Source organism: Dicentrarchus labrax, unplaced genomic scaffold (assembly GCF_905237075.1).
Source record: "Dicentrarchus labrax unplaced genomic scaffold, dlabrax2021, whole genome shotgun sequence".
Lineage (NCBI taxonomy): Eukaryota > Metazoa > Chordata > Actinopteri > Moronidae > Dicentrarchus > Dicentrarchus labrax.
In genome coordinates, this window is record NW_026136721.1 from 33,817,944 (window position 1) to 33,833,066 (window position 15,123).

At 40.1% G+C, this 15,123-nt stretch overlaps 1 protein-coding gene across 1 annotated transcript in view; it reads right to left on the minus strand.

The window, feature by feature from the left end:
• Nucleotides 1-11,274, minus strand: part of LOC127354070 (protein phosphatase 1 regulatory subunit 29-like) — a 221,934-nt gene extending 210,660 nt beyond the window's left edge. The window contains exon 1 of the mRNA XM_051383686.1: nt 11,090-11,274. The gene's annotated coding sequence lies outside the window, so the exon portion shown is untranslated. The remainder of the gene's footprint in view (nt 1-11,089) is intronic.
• Between the last annotated feature and the right edge of the window lie 3,849 nt (nt 11,275-15,123).

Genomic DNA, 15,123 nt, shown 5'->3' on the forward strand with positions numbered 1-15,123 from the left:
AAAGAAGTTCAATAACCTCAACCTAAGCATATACATACAATTAATGGTTAATCTTGTGAGAATTAGACTGTCCTCAGATGGGTGATGAGTCCCCACAATGTGAGTGTGTGAACAGGTTAATGTCCCCATAAGGTGGTTAGTGCAACAACATGCACAGAGATTATCTCTCTGACTTCCCATTGTCATAACAATACACTAAATCACACAGACCCAAATTTTAGGTATTGTCAAAACAACACATCACCACATGTAAATGCTTAAGACTCAAGACAGTTTAATTTAACCTGTAAAACATGTCTCCAATGATGCAGGATCCACTCTTAGTGTGGAAACGAGGAATCGCTAAGGCCACAGGCCCCAGTGGAGCAGCATGTGTCTATCCATAATTACACCCAGTAGGTTCAGAAGATGCAAGACATCAACACCCTAAATAATTTGGATAGAATATACCACTACAAGTTCAGTGGCTTGCCAGAAAATGTCCAATTCCAGCTTACATGGTTCTTAGATTTGATGAAATGAAAGTTTAATGATCCCTGTTGGGAAATTGGGCCACTGCCGCAGCAAGAAAAATAAAAAAATTAAAATGCAGCTAGGGACACAGTAAATTGAGATTGCAGTAGGTAACACAATGAAAAATGCAATACAGTAAATTTAAGATTCACAACTTATATATAGGCCTCCATCTTGTTTCTCATTACACACAAGCCTTCTCACCTGCTTCCCATCTCATGTCACATGGCTGAGGTGGTCACGATCTGTGTAAATACATACATATAAATAGCTTCAAATGCGGACTTATTGCCCACCAGAGAAGATATGAGAAAGATAACACGGTCACACTCTTGATTTTTGAAGTGTTCGACAGGTAATTAGTTACAATCTTTTCCAGGTCTCCCTGCAGGCTTAACATCCATATCTGTCAAAATTAAAGTGAGGAGCAGTAAAGGAAATGGTTCCTGAGTTATCTTCACACAGAGCCGAACAGTAGTAGACACTTCATTTGCAAGATAAGGTTAGTCTTCCATTGCCGGACCTTTCTGCTCACTTAGTTTTAGCGCTGGGACAGCAGAGGAGAAAAAACTGAAATGGGAATGGAAAAATTTATTAACTTTCAACCACAGGTCTGTGTGTGGCGTATATATCAGAGGCTATTGTCTTTTGTGACTGTTACCTAGAATTGGAACACTTCTTAACCCAATCAACACAAATTAAGTGATTGGCCAAAATGTAAAGGACAATATGAGAAGAAGTGGGGTGGAAACTAATCAGACTTCATATCTGCCAGCTGTGGAGTCAAAATGGAAGTTGGTATTTTCCTGCGAATCATCCAATCACTGTAAACTAAGATCAGACAGTTCAAGTAAGGGCCAATCATGTTTCACTCTCCACTAGCTCTTGTGTGGAAAGCGGGAATCGTTCTTCTCTGTAAAACATCTACTGAGCCAGACTAAGATCAGATAAATAAAGTACGCCTGGTGTTCTTCAGCTATTCAAAATGTAATTACCCAGTACTGTATCTGCTCAGGTCTGCCTGCAGGCGATTATCTGTCTGAACAAGAGGAATGAATAGCAAATGAAATGTGGTTCTTCACACCACAGAGCAGAGTGCATGAACTCAGAAGCTTTACCAAGGCTTATGTGTGTAGACATGAGGCTTTTTTGGCATGTATGTATGTATTTTTTTCCTATATATATACACCAATGAGCCATAACATTATGACCACGTGGGCACCCTGGTGGTCATAATGTTATGCAGCCCCATTCACAATAAACTGTGATGCACTGTGTGACACCTTTCTATCAGAAACCAGCATTAACTTTTTCAGCAATTTGAGCTAGAGTAGCTCGTCTGTTGGATCGGACCACACAGGCCTTCACTCCCCACTTGCATCAATGACCCCACTATACAAAGAGCTAGGAACACAATGTGAAGAAACCTTAAGGAAAAAAGGGCTGTTACTGTAGAAGGAGAAGTTAAAGTAGTAGCCACAGGAGGAGCAGATGTTATCTAGAAGGAGAATTAACTCTAGTGCTTCTACCAGCATTGTATAACTCATTTGTGGGATCATTCTATACAAAATATCTTAAGCACTGTTCACACAGGTACTTATAGCATGTTTCATGATCCATTTACACATTATCAATAAAAAAAAAAATTCATTTGGAAGTTCATCTAATTCCACTTCTTCCTGCTAGCTTAAGCAAGCCCAGTAAAAGCTACAAGAAGTATCATTACTTAGCAAGTCTTTGACCTGGAATAGCTGCCTAACTAGTTTACATGTTGAGATCCAATCACAATGATGAATGATGACGAGAACACAAATCATTACAAATCATTGGTCATCAAATCATTGGTCATCTCCATCCATTAAATCACACAAGACCGCAGGAATAAGAAAGCATGATTTTTGTGTATCTGTTTAATTAAAAGAGGGCAGAGAGATGTGAGAGAAACATGGCAAAGCAGAGCTGGAGCAGCTATCACAAGGGTACTACAACAGATTCTAAATTTCTGGTGAGACTCTGTCAGAGCATAACATTTGCTGCATTGTGACAGCAAGAGCCACTCTACAGTACATCATTGCCTTTGAGCCTGAGATTTGATAAACACTCTGTGGTGCACACTAATGCATCACTTCAACTTGAATTTTTTAAGATCTCAGGTGTGGAAAAGCACACATTTAAAGCAAGCTGTAGCACTGCAGACGCACTGAAAGTTGTCCTCTACATATTTAAACATCCAAGCTGCTGCCCTGCTGAGTTTAACTGAACACAAGAATAAAGGTGGAAGAATATGGAGATAAAAAGGAAAAGAAGTAATGTGATGTTTTTGTTTTTGGTAGACAGTGATTCACTTTCCAGCTGAGCTTTTGGAAGTTTTCTAGATCTGAAGGAGAATTTAAGGATTCGCTGGGCAAAACATTCTTCTAAAGAAATGCTCTGCTTTGTGCTTTGTAACTATTATAAAAGTCCCACTTTTTTGCTGTTTGCTTTGTTGAACAACTGATGCACTTCGGCTGCAGCTTAAAAAAGGATTGCTTGGGGAAAATCTAGTTTTGCTCTCTTATTGGGCAGCAAAAATTACAAGAAGTTGTCCTCTAGCTAGCTGGTTGAGAGCCACAAAATTTCTGAAGATGAAAATTTTTAGGATTGTGCGTGTTTTTAGGATTGTAGGTGTGGTGAAATGCATGAGTATGTAATTCTGTACAAATTTCGAATTGTTGAAGACGTTAAAAAAACATGAGCTCTACCTCTGCTGCTGTCTTGATCCACCTACATTTGTCCTTTCCATATTAATTGTCACTCTGCTACCTTGCTGAGTTTGAGAAAACACAGAAAATCCTGGAAAGAATCTACATAAAAAAGAAGAAGCTTGGCAGATAATGATCCATACTATACTTCTTCACATAAGCATGGAAGATTTTTAATTGTAAACTTTATGCCATAAGAATTTCGGCATTTTACAAAAAGAAAAATAGAAATGTCGAGCTTCTTAAAGCATTTTCCCATTGTTCACTGTGCTCTTGCTAAACGTATCGTACTCCCATGAGGAATCAGTAAAAATGTTTTGCTGTCTTTCCATCCCTCAGAAATTACTAGGAACCGTTAGACACACAAATACTTTGTGTTGCAGAACTGTATAACAGTCAAGAAAGTACAAATGCAAAAATCAGGGTAATTCCAGTAACACTTATTTCTAAAAAGGCAGAATCTTTTGTGTCTTTTGAAATCCAGAACAAAGTAAGGACAAACATGGAGCAAGAAAAAGGGTTCTTGATGCTAAATCAGAGGTGGTTTCTTTAGGCCAAATTCAGCTCTAAATGCAGGTACTTTCATTTTATAAATCTGCTGTTATTTTCATTTTATCTATTTTTCACTTGCCTCCACTTTTTTCTTTTTTCAACCAGCACCCAAGGCAACATGGCAGAAGATTACGAAGTTTCAGGCAACATAATAAACTGTATAAAACAGTATTACTGGAAAAGAAACATAACAGGGGAAGGTGTATGTGTGTTTGTGTGTGTGCATAAGAAAGAGTGAGTCCGGAAGCCAAACAACAACTTTATTCAACACATCATCAACTCCTGATGGATTCAGCTGCCATTGCCATAAACAAGTTTTACCCTGAGAGGAACTCACAGTGGAAACTTTCAGTTTTTCTGCAGGCTATACTGTATGACACACATATAATAAAGAACATTAAAGATTTCTTGCCCATTGCCATCCCAAACTTCAGCGTGCTAGATTTTTCTGCAAAAAATACACCCATTGTATCACTATAAATCACAAAGTGGAGCTGCAACAGAAACAGGACAGCATCCTGCGCAATTCAAGGAAAAAACACATACTTTTTAAAATGTAAAATTTCTAAACTTTGTCTATTAATACACATTTGTATACATGTGTTTGTGCATCTTTAGTATAAAGATTAAAATGCCTTAATCATTTTTTAATCAATGTACTTTGGGGAGCCTTTAGGAAGAGATAGCTTAAATATACATTCAGTGTACTTTAAAAATAAATATATGCAAAACTGAAAATATTTACATTTATAACATTTTGCTTTTTAACTTTTAGGGATTCAATTTAGATGTTTCATGACTTAAAATGTATTCTATCGCCTTTTTATCTTAACAGTCTTTTATATAGTACATCTACAGTACAGCACATTCTACAGAACAAATTACTGAAAACTGAATTATGCACAATTATTACTATTTCTCATTTATCTTAACTATTTGCTTTGAGCACTAAATAGAAAAGCACCTCAGAAATGTAAGTTATGAGGACTTTTAAATTTTTGAACAATAAAGGTTAACTTGTTCAGCAACACCCTCTGGGCTAATTATAAAGCTATACATATTCATATATAGCAGCCTTGCTTAATGGCACTAATTTGATAAACATAGAGGGAAAATAATGTATAATTTCTCAATCCTTTCAAGATTTACCACTTTGGGAATTAAAACCAATGCTCCCTTCACATTCCTACTTTTGTAACCATTTACATTTCAACTGACCATCACCCCCAGCTGTAAGCAAGCTACAGATCTGTCCCGCATCCACAAATGACTTTCAACCTTCGCCAGTTCCAGTATGAAAACATCTTTTCTGAGACAACTGTTGGTTATTGTTGAGATTCTGTAAAATGTTGTATATCTCCACATAGACCTGCAGCAGTTCCTGAATACCAGCAGCACACTATAACAATTCTGCAAGGCTGAAACTCTTTCTCTCATTCCCTAAGGCCATCCCTCTTCCTCACTTCCCTATCTCCCCTCCTCTCCTTTTTGCATTCATCTAAAAAAGCAGCCAAATGGTGTTTTTCTTCACTAACTTATCGCCACCAGCCATGGTCTGGCGTTTCACAATGGCAGAAAATAAACATTTGGGAGGTGATAAGATTTGTCCTCTCTGTTGCTGGTGTTATTGTTGCAGACAAACAGCAGAGTTAACATTGGAAAGCATCATTCTCCCCCACCGCCTTCCATCTTTCTCTCCATCCCTCTCATATTTGTGTTGAGGGAAACAGAGGGGAGGAATGAAAACAAGGAAAGGAGCAGCAAAAAAAAAATTGACTGCCTCATATACAGAAAGAGACACATGGAGAAATCCTGTCACAGATTCACAGATTGGCTTCCATACACACACTCACAAACACACACATCAGGACAGCAGAGTGAAAAATGGCAAAGCCAAAAGCTGAGGTTTAAGAAACTGACATTTTATTTTATTATCAATCATTTTCAGTCATCATCTTTTCCATCTTTCAATCCATTTTCTATTTCCACATATTCCTCTCCAAGGTCAGGCTCTTGCTGGAGCTGATCCCAGCATGTACTGGCTGAAAGGCAGGTAAACAGCTTTGAAAGGTTGCTGGTCCACTACAAGGACCTCTTCATTTATAATACATTTAAAATGATGTTGCTTACGAAAGTGTTATTTTTGTTGTTCTTTTTTAACCAGGATGAGTTCATTGCAACAACAATAAAAAACACATTTTCCCACTTACAGTACCTCAGCTCGTATTTAGCCACCCTAGATAGTTGGTTTAAGTTGCACAGGTTTTGAGGTCTCTGGTGTCACCTCAGTACAATAGATGAAAATCGATAAAATCATACCATGACGTAGTGGATATGCCATGATAGTATGTCATATCCAACCCACACATTGGGACTGTTAAGAAGAAAAGTAACCAATAAATACTAAAAGCATAGCTAGAACTACCAAGCATTAAAAACTTAATGGAGTCAAGCTATGCAGTGTCTTCAGCATTCATGATGTCACACTTGATTCAAGATATGACTGTCCTGTACCCCTTTTTCACTGTAATTGCAGATCAACATGAATCCAACATTCCTTTACCACCTAAGTCCAAAAGAGTACTTGTAGATTTGACCTGTGCTGAACAGGAAAAATGTTCTCGGCAGTTTGGTTTCAGAGTGAAAGCTTTGGACACTGTTTGACTTGTGGACTCACAAACAGAATAAACACTGTAAACACCAAACATTTCATTATTACCTACAGGTGCATTGGAAGATACATCTCCTTCTCTCACAGCACAGAATGGATATCGGTGCCTTCATCCCAAACATTTCAAGGTTGTACATTTACCACTGTACTCTCTTTTTGCTTTTACAGAGACATTTCATTGCCTGAGTCCAGTTCTATGTCCTGGTCAGAGACTGGAGCTTGTCGGATGTGTTGAGAGAAATCCATATTGATTTGTCCTTTGACTTTTCTCCAGGTTAGTGATAGTAGCTTGCTCAATGCTACTCATCAGTTTTCGTATGAGGCTCATTGAGATTTTTGTTGCTTCTGTGAGATGGTGGCTTAAAAGTTGTACTCAGATGATTTTGTGTGATCCAAGGTTTTCCAGAATGTTTGCAAACCACTTAAGTGAAGACATCCACTGACCCTTAAGAAACACTTTGTTAAAAAGAATAAATGTGGCCCTGGAGACACTTACTGAAGGAGGAACTACAACAGAAGCAGGATGCATTCACAAAACTGTACAGGTGTGGAGATCCAAATAAAGGTAGAGTTTAAAAATGGGTGAAGTCAAAGCAAGGGTGGTGTAATTACGGGGGTAGGGAGTGAGGAACTGGTGGAGAGCAGCAGCAGGAAGTGTTCAGCTTGGATTAACAGCAGCTAAACATATCAACCATTTTCATTACACATTATAATATCGGGACAAACTGAAGTGGATCAGAAGAAATAGGCTATTATGTGAGTGTTATGCAGGAGTTACAAATATTGATCACAGCCAGGCTTTTTAAAATGCTGCATTCTTTCTTTAGCTAACTGCATGACTGCCCACAACAGTTTTCTGTTACAGGTAGAAATCATCAGTTTGATATCAAGAGTCGTCATGATTATTTCTGCTGTAGCAGCACAAATTCGTGTGCCACTGTGTACCATGCCAGCTATAGCGTGCTGTACTGACCCAATGGGAAAAGTGCATTTTAAACACATCTTTAAAAGCTACTCCCCACACCAGAATTAATCTTTCAATTTAGTATACTGACTGATATTGCAAACCTTAAGAACACATCACTGACTAAACCTATTCATGGATGTTCTTACCGATTGCAGAGTCTTAAAGCGTATTGTAGGCAACCACAGCCGCCAAATGTTTGGAGATTACATGCTTGTTTTTTCTTTTTCTCTTTATTACTTTAACTACACATAATTGGACTTTCTGTCCCTCAAAAATTTATTTTCGCTATGTCCTTTTGCTTTAATCACCAAATTCAAGTCTCTCATTAGTAGTATTTATTAGCACTGGTTTTGCCAGCTTTGTTTCATTTAAGTATCACTGAAAGGGTCTTAATAAGTATTGAATTTGGCCTTGTGAGACCTGCAGATATAGTGTTCAATGTTCTTCAATGTTCTCTCCCATTTTCTCCCCTGCTTACTCTCTTTGTCACTATTTCTCTAATCTCCCCACTTCCTCTTTGTCTCCCTATCTACCTCTTTTTTTTTATTCTTGTTCCACTGATCTGCCCTTCTTACATTTCCATTGGACTGGGTTTGGCTCTTAGGCACACATTCAGGCAGCTGAATACATGTATTACAGTTATAAGACACACATTATCTACACACAAAATGTAGATCCTTGCCTGAAATCCCGGTTTTATATTTACTTTATCTATATACGAAGAATTCATGTTCATATTGCTGATTTATAACCCTTTGGGGGGCTTATTTCAGTCACTATTTCTCAAAATAAGTTACCTGTAATGTGTCTGGGCTTGTTTGTGTCTCTGTGTGAGCATCTACACATGTGCCTGTTCACCTGTTGCCCCTATAGAAGATTTATGAATGGAATCTCAGGCCTATGGGCATTAATAGACCTCTGCTTGCGGATAATTAGTCATATTTCAGGCATACTTGGAAAGAACCTGAAATCTGCACGTTTGAATCTATTTAATTATGATTGTGATGTAGTTTAACCCAAAATATAATGATGATGATGATAATGGCAGTTGTAGAGGTGTTTTCACAATAAACACAAACTTAATTTTCTATCTCTCTCAAGTGGTTCCATCGACTTTAGATGTAATCATGCTGTCTCTACAATTTGCTTTGAGTTCGGTCTAAACACCCCCTATTGATGAATATTTTGAGGTTTTGGACCAAGAGATTTAATGACCACCATGGACTCAAAATCGTGATGGGCTTTTTAAACTGTTTTATGGTGTTCAAAAGATCAAGTTATGGCAGAATGATCAGTTCTGAAAATAATTGTTGCAGCTCACGTTAAAGTCAATGACAAGATGATAATGAGGAGGAAGAGGAGAAAGTTGATCGAAACCGTGATGGTAATGATGAAGGCGGGGCGGGGAGGATTATGATGTGATGGTCATAAATGAAGCGTTGATTTAGATACTGGTGATGATGATGTTGGTGATGATGACTACAGTGACAGCAGAAATTATGAAGCAAATGGTTGTGAAGCTGTTGATGGCAATAATAACTTGAGATGGGCGCCGATGAAGAAGGTGGTGATGAGGAAGCCGATGAGAAGGAAGAAGAGAAGGACAATGCCAGCAGTGAAAGCAATTTTAATGATGATGATGACGATAAAAGGGGTGATGAAGATAACAGTGTGATGGTGATAAATATATCTTGATATTTTGACATTGATAGTGATGATGAGGATGATGATGATGATGATGGTGATGACAGTAATTAAGATGGAGAATGTGGTTCTGGTGGTGTCAGTGATGACATGGATAACAATGAGAAGGATGATTGTGAGAAAGGTGAGAAAAAAGAAAAAAAAAGAAACAATCAGGATGATGATGATGATGATGATGATGATGATGATAAAGATGGTGATGGTGATGTTTCTGCTGATGGAAATGACAACAGAAAAAGAGCAGGGATCAGTGTTGTTAAAAAAACATGTTAATGAAGATCAGTGTATTTATTCACTCTGTCCTGTCCTAATATTTCCTATGAGACCAATAAAACTTGATGCTCCTTCCAACAGCTTGCAGCTCTGCTCTGGCCTCCACTAACCCGGCACGGCACTGCATGGCCAAACGAGTCAAGCACGCACCATCACAACGAAATGCGTATAAGAATTCATCCAACTTGCGGAGCCACTGGGAGGCAGAGAGGAACTCTCACTGTAATCAAAACATATCACCGCTGGATGTCCATTGGCTTGCTTGTCACACTGCATCAGTCATGATTGCTTTCACGGCAGTAATCATCCGTCATGTAAACGTGTGTTTGGTCTGTGGGGCCGCCCGGTGATAACAGGGGAGGAGGAGGGAGGAAGGGGGCTGTAACAGGGTCTCCTGTCTGGGTGAGGGTGTGTTCCCGGTGGCCAGATGGGTCGACGACCGTCAGTCCGAGATAATCCTGATCAGTCGGTGAGATGACAGCGAGTAAGAGCGGGGGACCCGCAGCTTTGTGCGTCAGTGCGCATTGGAGAGGCGATAAATCAAACCACTGCCAGAAAGCGCTGGTGTAGGACGCCATCTCTCTCTCCCTCTCTCTTATCTTTCTCTCTTCCCCTCTCACCCCCTCTCACCCTCGCTTTCTCATCTGCCCTCCACCCCTCTCTCCATGTCTCTCTCGTTTCTCTCTCTTTTCTACCGTCTCTCACCGTCTCCAAAAGCGCTCACTGCTGCTGTTGCTGAACGAGGTTTGTGTTGCACTGTTGAAAGGGACCAAGTGCCTTTTCTCCCTTTCCTCCATTCTCAATAATGCAAAATTAGCCGAAACAACCACTTTGATATGGAAATTGATAACTGTAGCACGGGCACTTCTGTGCGCGCGAACAATATTCTCACGCATCTTTTTACAGCGATCACTGTTACACACTATCTCCCCCATCTCTGCCTGTCTCTCTCAGCAAACACACACACACACACACACACACACACACACACACACTGTGATGATGGCAGTGACTACAAACACACACACGCACACACCCAAACCGCCGCTGCGCACACACAAGCAGCAGCTGCCTCCTCCGTGTTTGGCACCGAGCAACTCCAGCACCACCTCCCTGCTCCGAGCGCATCAGCCCGGGATCTACTGATCTACAGGCATGCGGATCATTCAAGCAACTGTACTGCCCACATGGTTATAAAAAAGAATTAAAAAAACACTGTGAAGCGATGATTACAAAACTGCCCTTTGGCCATCTATTGGGGATGGATGACACTACTAGTCAGTAGGTCGCACTCTCCACTCTTCCTCGTCTCTCTCTTTTCCCAATGTTTTGTTCTACTCATCTTTATTCTACTCTCCTCTGCTCAGCCTCGCTTCTCTGTCTCGCAAGTGTCCGAGGAGTGGACCCTCCCCAACAACGATCCGGGACAGAACATCCGAGCAGTTACAGGAGAACAGGAGCAGGTGCATATTGGCCAAATAAGCACCTTTTGAGCCTACAACAGATCTCCTCGTGATCCACGAACCAGAACCTCTCAACGTGGCAGCATGCGTGTCTCCAGTGCGCACAACACAAATCCCAGTGAACCCACAAGTGCAGAAGCCCCCCCACAACATTGACAGACGAGTCCAGCTCGGACTCAGCACGGCGAGGTTTGCCTTGCCTTACCTTGATCGGGGTCTATAGGTCTGACAAGCAGGAAGAGGCAGCAAGCAGCTTTACGGTCCGTTCTGCAGCGGCTCAGACGAGAACGCCAGATATTATCCCTGGACAGAGGCGGAGGTCCTTGCGTTCCAGCAGAGAGAGAGAGAGAGAGAGAGAGAGAGAGAGAGAGAGAGAGAGTACGCAAGAGGAGGGATGAGAGACAGAGGCGGGCTGATGGAAGAGAGTGAGAGAAAGAGAAGGGTAGTGAGGGAGAGGTGGCGGCTCAGTCTGACAGAGGGGTGATGTTGAATCGGGGCAACAGCCGCTACCGATTTCACATGAGTGACACAAACCTGCAGGATACCCTGAAAGGAAGAACAAAAAGCCTTTTCTTTTTTTTTTTCTTTCCTTTTTTGTCTTCATCCGCGATGAGGGTTTCAAAAATGTCGGGTGTGCATCTTTGAAATGCCAAAGCAAGCCCGATGTAAATATCATAATATTCCCACCAGGGGACTTCACGCATCTGTGATTCTCAGTAGAGTTTCGACCTTGTGTTAATTGTGCTATTTTTATCTCCAGCCACACCACCATAACAGGCCATTGCTGTCTTATATATTATATTTACAGTTTTATATATATTATTTTGACTGTGAAAACTATCTCCGAAATGTTATGTAGAAGTATTATAGCGTTGTTTCTGGCTCAGTCTAATCACAATGTCACTTACAGATGAAAGCGTAGCCTATTACTGGCCACAATCAGTACATATCAAGAATTATGGGAGGGGGAGCTGCAGCCCACTCATATCTCCAGAGGTGGTAATTACGTAATGTTTAGTCTCAGACAGCGTGTGGAGTTCCGGGGAAAACTGGGAAGCCACTTACGCGGTCCCTATATCGTTCCATCACTTGTGCAACTTATTGCCTCCCCATGCAGCGGCGCGCAGCTGCTTTCCAATCTGGGCACGTAGCAACGCGCCTCAAAAGTGCGCGCCCGTGCGAAGGGGCAGGGAGGGAAGCTCTCTCTCTGTGTTTGTCTCTCTCTCTCTCTCACACACACACACACACACACACACACACACACACACACACACACGCACGCACACACACGCACCGAGTGAAAATGGGGAGATCCAACTGTGCCGCTGACGTCATTGGCGGTCAGCAGGAGAGGTATTGATTTGGTCCTGTGTAACGTGGATATGAGTATTTTGGGGCGTGTGTGTGTGTGTGTTTGTTCCTGTTGGCGCTACTGTCCACACACACACACACACACACACACACACACACACACACACATGCTGAGAGAGAGAGAGAGAGAGAAATCAGTAGACCACCCAGACCACCCCTGTCCCTCCTGTTAACCCAATGATGGAGCACCTGACCCTGGCAACACCGACTCCGCATCTTCCTCACTTCTCGTGGTTCTCATCATGAAGCACTCATGTAGCAGCAACGCTTGACTGAATACCATCACATATGTAATCACATGGAGTTAATTATTACTGTGCGGGGGAGTGAATTTCCACTATTGTGGCACTGGGGTAATTTCAACTCCGCATGTTAATACAGAACTCAATTTAAAGAATCAGCTCATCATAATAAAAAAGACATCTTCTTCACTTGCCTGTACTGGTAGCTACACATATACTTTTGGTTTTATTTGTCCAGGTTTTAAGATCTCCACCTCTAACAGTAACCAAGGCTGAATTACAACCATCATACAGGACAACAGCCCCAGGACACCAGATCCCAAGGGGCCTCCAAAAAGCCCTATATTCACTGCATGTAAGTTAGTGTGTGTGTGTGTGTGTGTGTGTGTGTGTGTGTGTGTGTGTGTGTGTGTGTGTGTGTGATATTGTATACTCTTTCAGGTCTGGCATTATTAGCTCAATTTGTGGCCCTGTCTTGCAAAGGGATCCAGTGGATTTAAACTTTAATATTTTAATTTACATTGTTCTCACATGCTGATTAAGTTGAGTTTTATCACAACTAAACAAAGTATATATTATCTATATTCCTGATTAATACTGTTTATATTAATTTGGGTGAACTGACCCTTTAATTCTACAACTCTGAATTTTGGAGATTGGCCGTGTACTGTTTGTTATAGTTTCCCTTGCCTGGTGTTCATATTAATCCATTTCATGTGTTCTTAACTGGTTAACTCATCAGTTCAGATGCACATTTGCCCTCAATTTAAGCCTTTCAAAGTTAAAGGTTACCAAACCTCTGTCCAATAAATGATTTGTATGAGTCTATAGGAATTCTGTACACAAGCACTGATTTGCATGTAACTGGGAAGCATGAAAATAAAACAAGCCAAATAAGTAAATGTTTGTTTTCTTTTCTTTTTTACTATCATTCAGACCAGAGACAAATGTCTGTGACTAAATTATTTTTCTTTAGAATCAGAGTCAAGATTGACTGGATCTCCTCAATGCAAACATCTTAAATATATAATAAAGATGCTCTTGAGTTACAAAACTGTTATTTCCATGAAGTTGATAAGACATTAAATAAAGTAGCACAAAAGCAAATGTTTCAGCTAAGACCATCATCAGCATAAATTGAAGACCATGAAAACATTGAGGCTTACTAGACTCAGTCAGTATATTAGTATATCTTTTGGTCATTCAATGTATTTTCAGAAATGGGTACTAGTAAACAAAAACCAAGTGGTTATTTGACTTTTGTTTTTAAATGCAAAAATTCCACCGTCATGGTTGAAATCACTAGAAAAAAGTAATGAAAAAAAGTCTGTTGTTTTCATATTCTGAGACCAAATGTTGTCATTTACAAGACAAGCGCCAAATGTAGGCTTTGACAGCGTGTTGCTTTTGCCAAGGCTAAAATATCTTTGGAACCATACTCCTGTCATCTGCAGAAATCGTGAGCTGTCATTTGTGACGTTGCTTGAAAGACTTACATTAATAGTAATAATTTCTCACATTATATCATACACCTTGAAGTCAATGAAGTCATGGATTCTTGTTGGAAGTGACATCACCAAATAAGTCCTAATTATGATAAATCTGTTACCGTAATAGAAAATTAAAGGGAAAGTCAGCTCAATATACATTCAAATTTTTGAGTCCTGTTCACAATGACTCTCACAGTTTAGGAAGAGTTATTTTACTCTTCATTTTTTGAGAAAATTAAGAATGGTATAATGTTATTTAAGGTGACTTTCCCTTTAATTTTCTGTTGGGTTTTTTGCAAACTATAGAGAGATTTCTACAGATGACAGGGTTGGTTTGACCATGTCTATCAGAGTAGGGTTCCAATTTTAGCCTGGGCTAGAGCAATCCTGGCCCATTGGCAGAAATTCATTTCTGTTTTCTAGTGATTGTATTTTCAGTGGGGTTTCTTGTTTGTTTTTTTATTGTGCTCATCCTTTTTTGACCATGAAAATGAACACCCTGTATATCAATTTACTTTTTTTTTTTTGGTTGTTGTTGTTTTTTAAATGAAAATCAAATAACCACTCGTTTTTGGTTACTAAAACCCATTTCTGTAAAGAAAATCGAATGACCAAAAGGTACTCTGACCCTGGACGGTGAGTAATGGGCAGTCAGAAGAAGGTTAATGAAAGGCAGATGTCCTCCATAAACTCATCTGCTGTTTTATGGCTAGAATGCCTACAAACATCACCTAAACATTAAAGGACAGTGCAAGACAAAATAGACAGTAAACTACACACACAACTTTAATTTTGTTCAGCACCTGCAGCATTCAGTCGGCTCCTTTCAATGTGTCAGTTTCACTACCTGTTACAGTTTAAACATGGCTTTTATTTGGACCCATTTGTCATGATATATGGACTAATTGTAGTGTAATTGCCTTACATTTGTTTGTTTTAGGTGGGCAATAAGGCTGGAGAGGAGTTTCATGGCCTCTACATTTGTCTAGTGATGAGAGCAATTTCCCAGCACTTCCTGGCTGCTACTGATAAATGAATGCAGAGAGGAGGGGAGGACTCCGGCTCATACAGTCACAGTGAGCTGGTTTATCAAAAAGAAATCCTACATTAAAATGTAACATTCTGATGTAAAAAGA